The sequence below is a fragment of the Gossypium hirsutum genome, chromosome D06 (assembly GCF_007990345.1).
Source record: "Gossypium hirsutum isolate 1008001.06 chromosome D06, Gossypium_hirsutum_v2.1, whole genome shotgun sequence".
NCBI lineage: Eukaryota > Viridiplantae > Streptophyta > Magnoliopsida > Malvales > Malvaceae > Gossypium > Gossypium hirsutum.
In genome coordinates, this window is record NC_053442.1 from 44,360,785 (window position 1) to 44,367,658 (window position 6,874).

Consider the following 6,874-nt stretch of genomic DNA (forward strand, 5'->3'; position numbering starts at 1 on the left):
TAAAGGCAGATGCTGACAGCAGTAGTGATGTAGATTTGGAAAATCACTAAAAATAGTAGGAATGGAATTAAATAGTGAATAAATTATGAAAACGAACCTTGATGAATCTATTTTCATAGGAAAGTAACGAAACGTTCATATGAACAGTATATTATGAGATGCTAAAGTTTTCGTGAGACAGGGCCAGAACGGTTTCTGGATTCCCTGTTCCGACTTTGTAAATTCATTATAAATTAACCAGAGATAATTAGAAGTCATTCCATATATGAATAGATTCCTTTTTGAGTCTAGTTTCTATAGAAACAAACGACATCAGTATTGAAGCCCTGTACAGGGAGATATCCAAGTCGTAATGCGCAAAGGTCAGTGTAGTCGATCCCTATAACATGGGAGACTTTGACTAATAAACTGTATTAATTGGCCCGACCAAAAATTCTAGAAAAAATTTGTAGATGCATATATGAGTCTAGTTTCAGGGAAAAATCACGAAGCTGATTTTCGAGTTGTGAAACTCAAGATATGATTTTTAAGGTGACAGTGACGCAGTTAGCCAGCTTGCCTGGAAAATTTAAAATGGACTGCAATAGTAAGCGAATTTAGTCTGTGAACCCCTCGTGTCCGACTCCGGCAACGGTCTCGGGTACGGGGTGTTACATGAGAGCTAAGAGAGTTGAGAGAGAGGATGAGAGATGAGAGGGATGATTGAAAAAGTGAGAAATGAGCTCTTATTTATAGGTGAAGCAAGGGAGCTAGTTTGCTAAAAATAGGAGTGTCCATCCTTTGAAACATCCTCCAAGAGTGGTCGTCCTTAATTTGAGGAAATGTGGCTGATTTTTCGTTGATTTTTGGTCAATTTTAATGCCACAACAACTTAGGACTAAGACTCGGTCACCAACAAATCTTCGGGAAAATCTCTGATTTATTTAACTCTTCAAGGGCCTTGTATAATTAAACCAATAATTTGGTTTATAATCAGCCTTGTGCAGCCGAAAATTAGGTTGACTTGGTCCCCACTTTGGACGGTTTTGCAATTAGAAGAAAACTCTCAGACTTATAAAAAATAGTAGATAGTTTAGAGGACCAAATGAATTAATTTAACCACTTTAATTAATCAATTTACTTAATTAATTAAACCTAATTTTATTAATGAAATATTTAAAATGAATTATTAAAATATAACATTATATTTTATTATTTTATTTAATTATGCATGGCCCACTTCATAGCTTAAAAATATAATATGCTGAAATTAATATAAAATAAGCCATTTTATGTATGAAAACTATATAATAAAACATAAAATCACATTTTAATAATTTCTATGTCCCAATTTCATATTTTCACATATTTCATTAATTTATTAAACAATTACTTGGTTTTAACAACAATTTTAAGTAAAACGATAATGAATTATATAGAAAAAATCTTATATATTTTTCCGTTTACAGTGGTGTAGATCGACTATTGAAGTTTATTAAAAAGAAGAACTTGGCCTATTCATATATAGAGTTCCACCAACTTCCTGAATCAATTTTTTTCAATTTGATGCCATGGGTTTCTCATATATTAGTGAATAAAATGTTGGTTTTCAGTAAACTGGGCCCTGTTTATCAGGAAAAATGGTGTTGTTGAGATTTGGAGTTTCTAAAAGAAAGCTTTGAAATAATTTCCAAGAATAGCTCACCAAATAAGTCTTTAATGGTGTGAATATGTTATTGCCACTAAATTTGAAATTTTTTATTCTTATTTTGCCTACTTCACTAAACATCTTTGAAAATTGGTTTTTGGGTTATTTAAGTCTAAAATTTAGTTTTTGATCAAAATTGGAGAATAATAAATGAATCTAGAGAGAGAACATGAGTTAACTAATTAACTCATTTTTAATAAAAAAATTTAAAAAACTTAAAAATTTAAAAATAAATCATTTTGATACACATGGCATAATATAATTGATTATTTAATACATGTGACATAATCTAATTGGTTGAAAATGATATTATATTTTTCCCAACTCAGCAATGTTTTTATATCCGGTCTTGAGTTAAGTATGGCATGTACCTAAGTTGAGTCAATTTTGGTATGTAACTATGTGTATGTGCACTTTAGTAGTAAAAATTAGTGTTTAAATATGGTTATTTGATCATGGAATGTACATGGTCTCAAACTTGATATGATATACTATATTGCTAATGCTCTTGTTGAGATAATTAAAAATGTTCATGACTTAGTACGAAATGCAATAGGTAATTAGCTTATAGTGATAAAGTATTGATATAAGGTTGGATGAATTATTGGAGTGCTTAAATTGATGTTAGCATTATTTTTTTGTGGTTTGATAATGAATGGAATGTGTTTCAAATTGTTTTGGAAAGTTGAAGGTTTTTAACCAAAGGAAATTTACAGAAATAGTATGTGACGTCGCAACATCAAATGTATCATGTCGCAATGAGAAATGACCTATAATGTTACGGCGAGATTGTCAGAAATAAATATATAGATTCGATTGATGTGCAAGTATACACAATCATCAAGAAGTAATAAAGTAGTGAGTAAGAGTATCATCCTCACAGGGACTGTACTGGCAAGTTGGTGATTAAAAATAATTAAATGGTGAGTGAGAATTACCTAATCCGTCGAATGTTAATCCACAATGATAATAATTACTAAGGTAATTCACATATATCCTACTAGTAAAAGAGGTAATAATCCATTCTGTATGAATCAGTGCAAATGTGTAAGCGAAATCAGTTCTCATTATAGCCTATAGCATGAGCAATAAAAATGGAGAATTGTGACAATGCAGTAAGTATACAAATTTTCAAGTTGAGCCAATACAAGGGAGGACAAGAGTACGCAAAGAATATGTACGAACTATACTTGTGCAAGTGATGTCAATTGAGAGATCAGACCCATGAAGTTTGATAGGTGCTAAAAATAACATGTTTTAGTCTCATTCTTAATGTGGTTTTAGGTGATTATTCGATGTTAATGGTGAATATTATGATCCTAGTCCTTTAAGTTCATGATTTTAATACTAGGAGAGTATTTAGGAGAAAAAGGAGCGAAAAATAAAAAATTAGAGCAAGGTACAAGGGCCACACGATTTGGACACACGGCCGTATAAGCCACACAGGCTGCCACAGGGCCACGTAGCAAGTTGTGTCGATTTTGCAAATTACACACTGAACAACAAAAAAAACAATTTGTGGGGTTTTTCAGGCATTTTGAGACCTATATATTACAAAATTAAGAAAATAGGAGTAAGTCGTCATAGAATACTCAAGAAAACAACTAAAAAAACACCACTGAAGCCGATTTTGAAGCGAATTTCCATCAAGATTGAAGATTCCCTTTTGAGTTCTTTGGAGATTATTATGAGTTTCTTTGTTTCTTGTGGTTATACTGTATTTTGGATGTTTTAATTTGCTAGCATGAAGTAATTTTCTAAATACTTAGAGATATGAGCCCTATGATGAATTCTGTTGTTTTATTTTTATTTTACACAATAAATACTTAGATCTAGTTCTCAATTATGTGTGTTTAATTCTTGGTTTGATATTTTTAGATTATTGATCCCGTTGAAGAGTAGATCATGCATAATTGAGTGGAGTTGCATGCAATCCTAGAAATAGGATTGCATAAATCTACCATATTAGAGTCAACTCTAATAGGGGAATCCATAGATCAGGTTAATACGATACTATGGGTTTTAATTAGAAAGAAATTTCAATTAATCAACCTAGAGCTAGTTTCTCTTATTCTTGAAGAAATATTTTAGCATAATTTAGGGATTTCTACGGATCAAGATACTAAGTGAAGAAATTGTGTAATTTAGATTGATAATGACAGATGAAATCTAGTTGAATTCTTTCCTAGGTATTCTTTCGCTTCTTGGTTGTTTACTCGATTATATCTTGATTTGTTTTTTTCGTGTTCGCTAGCAATTAATTTAGTTAATTTTAGTTTTCAATCAATCACTCGAATTTATTGGTTAAATAATAGAAAGACGGTAATTTCTAGTACTTTTAGTCTTTGTGGGAATGATATCTTTGCTCACCGTAGCTATACTATTAATTGATAAGTGCACTTACCTTAGTCAGATTTTTAGTTGGTTTACGACTGCATCAAGTTTTTGGCACCATTGTCGGGGACTAAAATATTAGGAAAACTTTATTTCTATTAATTTAGCCATTTTATTTTTATTTTAATATTTTTTGTTTTTAATTTAATTATTACATTTTGATTTTTCTTTTGTTTGATTCTTACAGGTTCTTTTAGTTTTTTACTAGAGGCAACTCGTTAGAACCAATAGATTTTTATAGTGAGATTGAAATACTACTCGCAGAAATCGGAGAGAAGTTAGAGAAGCAAGGCAAGATCAGCAGGGCAAGGTCAGCAGATTTTAATAGACGATCAAGAGCAAACAGACATTACTGTGAAGATGGATAATAATCAAAATAATCAGCAGCCTCTTGTACGTTCCGTTCCTCGGACTATGTATGATTATACTAAGCCTACTCTGATTTGGGCTGAATTCAGTATTGTCAGACCAATAGTTTCTACGAATAATTTTGAGATCAAGCTTAATACAATTCAAATGCTGCAACAATATGTTTGGTTTGATCAAACTTTCTAGAGATTTGTGTCACTTTCAAGATTAATGGTGTTACTGATGATTCCATAGGCTTACGGTTGTTCCTATTCTCTTTAAGGAGCAAGGAAAAACATTGGTTGAATTCACTTCCACGGAGTTCTATCACGAATTGGGATCAGATGACTGAGAAATTTTTATTGAAGTACATCCCACCAGGTAAAACAACAAAGTTGAGAATCAATATCTCTTCTTTTGCTCAAATTGATTTGGAAACATTACATGATGCATGGGAGAGATTTAAGGATCTTTTGAGAATGTGACTTCATAATGGGTTACCTTTGTGGTTACAAGTTCAAACCTTTTGTAATGGTTTAAATCCCTCGACTAGGCAAATAATTGACGCAACAGCTGGTGGAATATTGAATAATAAGAGGAGTTTATTGAAGAGATGGTACGGGATAACTATTAGTGGCAAGTCATGAGAACAAAATCGATTAAATAAGCCGGTGTTTTTAATATTAGATGTAGTTGCTATGTTGGCAAGTCAGGTGGAAGCACTGAGTAATAAGATTGATGGTTTGAGTTGCAATAACATGATAAATTTGGTAATGAAATGTGATGTAATTAGAGTGGGGATGATCAATCTAGAATGTTTACCCTTCAGTTCTAACATGGAGCATGAGCAAGTCAACTTTATGGGTAACAATTCTAGGCCTCAAAATAATCCCTATAGCAATAACTATAATCTAGGATGGAGAAATCATCCAAAATTCTTTGTGTGGTAAAGGTAATTAAAAGTCACAATCCCCTTTGGGTTTTCAGGAACCTTATTAGCAAGAAAAGAAACTAAACCTTGAGGAGATGTGAGCTAAATTTAGTTCAGTGTTCGAAACTCAATTTTAAAACACTAAGATAGCTCTGAAAAATTAGCAAGCATCAATTCAAGGGCTTGAAAATCAAATCAAGCAACTTGCTAAACTGGTTTTGGAAAGACAACAAGGTATCTTACCTAGTAACACTAAACTAACCCAAATGAGCAAGTCCACGCAATCACTTTTTAAAGTGTGGAAGGGGTTAGTCAACCCTGAAGAGAAACTGAATCTAGAAGCTATTGAAAAAAATGATGGAGTTGAGGAAAGCAAAAAAGAGCATAAACCGGTAGTTAGAGAATACAAACCACAAATTCCATATCCAGCAGCATTGAAGCAACAGTGCATAAAAGAACAATATGGTAAATTTCTTAAACATTTTAAAAAATTGCATATTGACTTACCTTTTTCTGAATCCCTTTCGCATATGCCAAAGTATGCAAAAATTGTTAAAGGAGTTGTTAACAAATAAAATGGAGTTAGATGACTTGTAAACTGTGGAGCTCAATGAGGATTGCTTGGCCATTCGCCAAACCAAACTCCTCAGCAAGCTTAAAGATCTAGGGAGTTTTACTATTCCTTGCCTTATTGGTAGTTTGAATGTTGAAAAAGCTTTGGCTGATTTGGGGGCTAGTATAATTTTTATGCCTTATAAAATGTTAAAAAAACTTGTTCTCGGGGAACCAAAACCCACTAAGATGAATATTCAATTAGCTGACAGACCAATTAGGTATCCTAAGGGTACTATTGAAGATATACTTGTTAAAGTCGATAAATTTATATTCCCTGTTGATTTTGTTATATTGTACATGGATGAGGATATTAAGGTATCAATAATCTTAGGTTGACCCTTTTTAGTCAATGCAAGAATTGTTATTGATGTGGGAACTGCTGAGTTTGTGCTGAGTGTAGGTGACAAAAAGGTTACTCTTCAAGCACGTGATTTTGTTAGAGTTCCTAGGGAGCGAGATGATACTTGTTATTATGTTAATATTAATAATACTGTGACTTGACATTCTTGGCATAAATTTACTAATGAATACGTGTTCGAACAGTATCCATCTGAAGGTGAAAAAAATCAAGAGACGAGTGGAGAGCGAATGGTGTAGGCCGATGAATTAGATGAATGGCGAGCAAAGGCTAATGGGAAATCGATAAAGCACAAGGAAAGACAAAGAAATGCCATGATGTGCATTTAAAGAAGACAAACCAATTCAAAGTCAAGGATAAAGTGCTTGTAACACCCCAAACCCAGCCTAGACGTTATGGCTATATCTAGAAATATCATACGATAGTGTTTTTGAAAGCTTGTTGTTACAATGAAAACATTCCATGTTATTATCTTTAGTAAACCTTTGTTAGAACTTAGGAAGTTGCCTCTATTCATTTAAAACATTTTTTTGAAACATCC

At 32.5% G+C, this 6,874-nt stretch overlaps 1 non-coding gene across 1 annotated transcript; it reads right to left on the minus strand.

Annotated features, from left to right (window-relative positions):
• Window positions 1–4,821: 4,821 nt before the first annotated feature.
• LOC121218855 (small nucleolar RNA R71) lies at window positions 4,822–4,928 on the minus strand. Its single transcript, XR_005915332.1, has one exon. It is a non-coding gene; the product is annotated as a small nucleolar RNA R71 (small nucleolar RNA).
• Window positions 4,929–6,874: the final 1,946 nt, after the last annotated feature.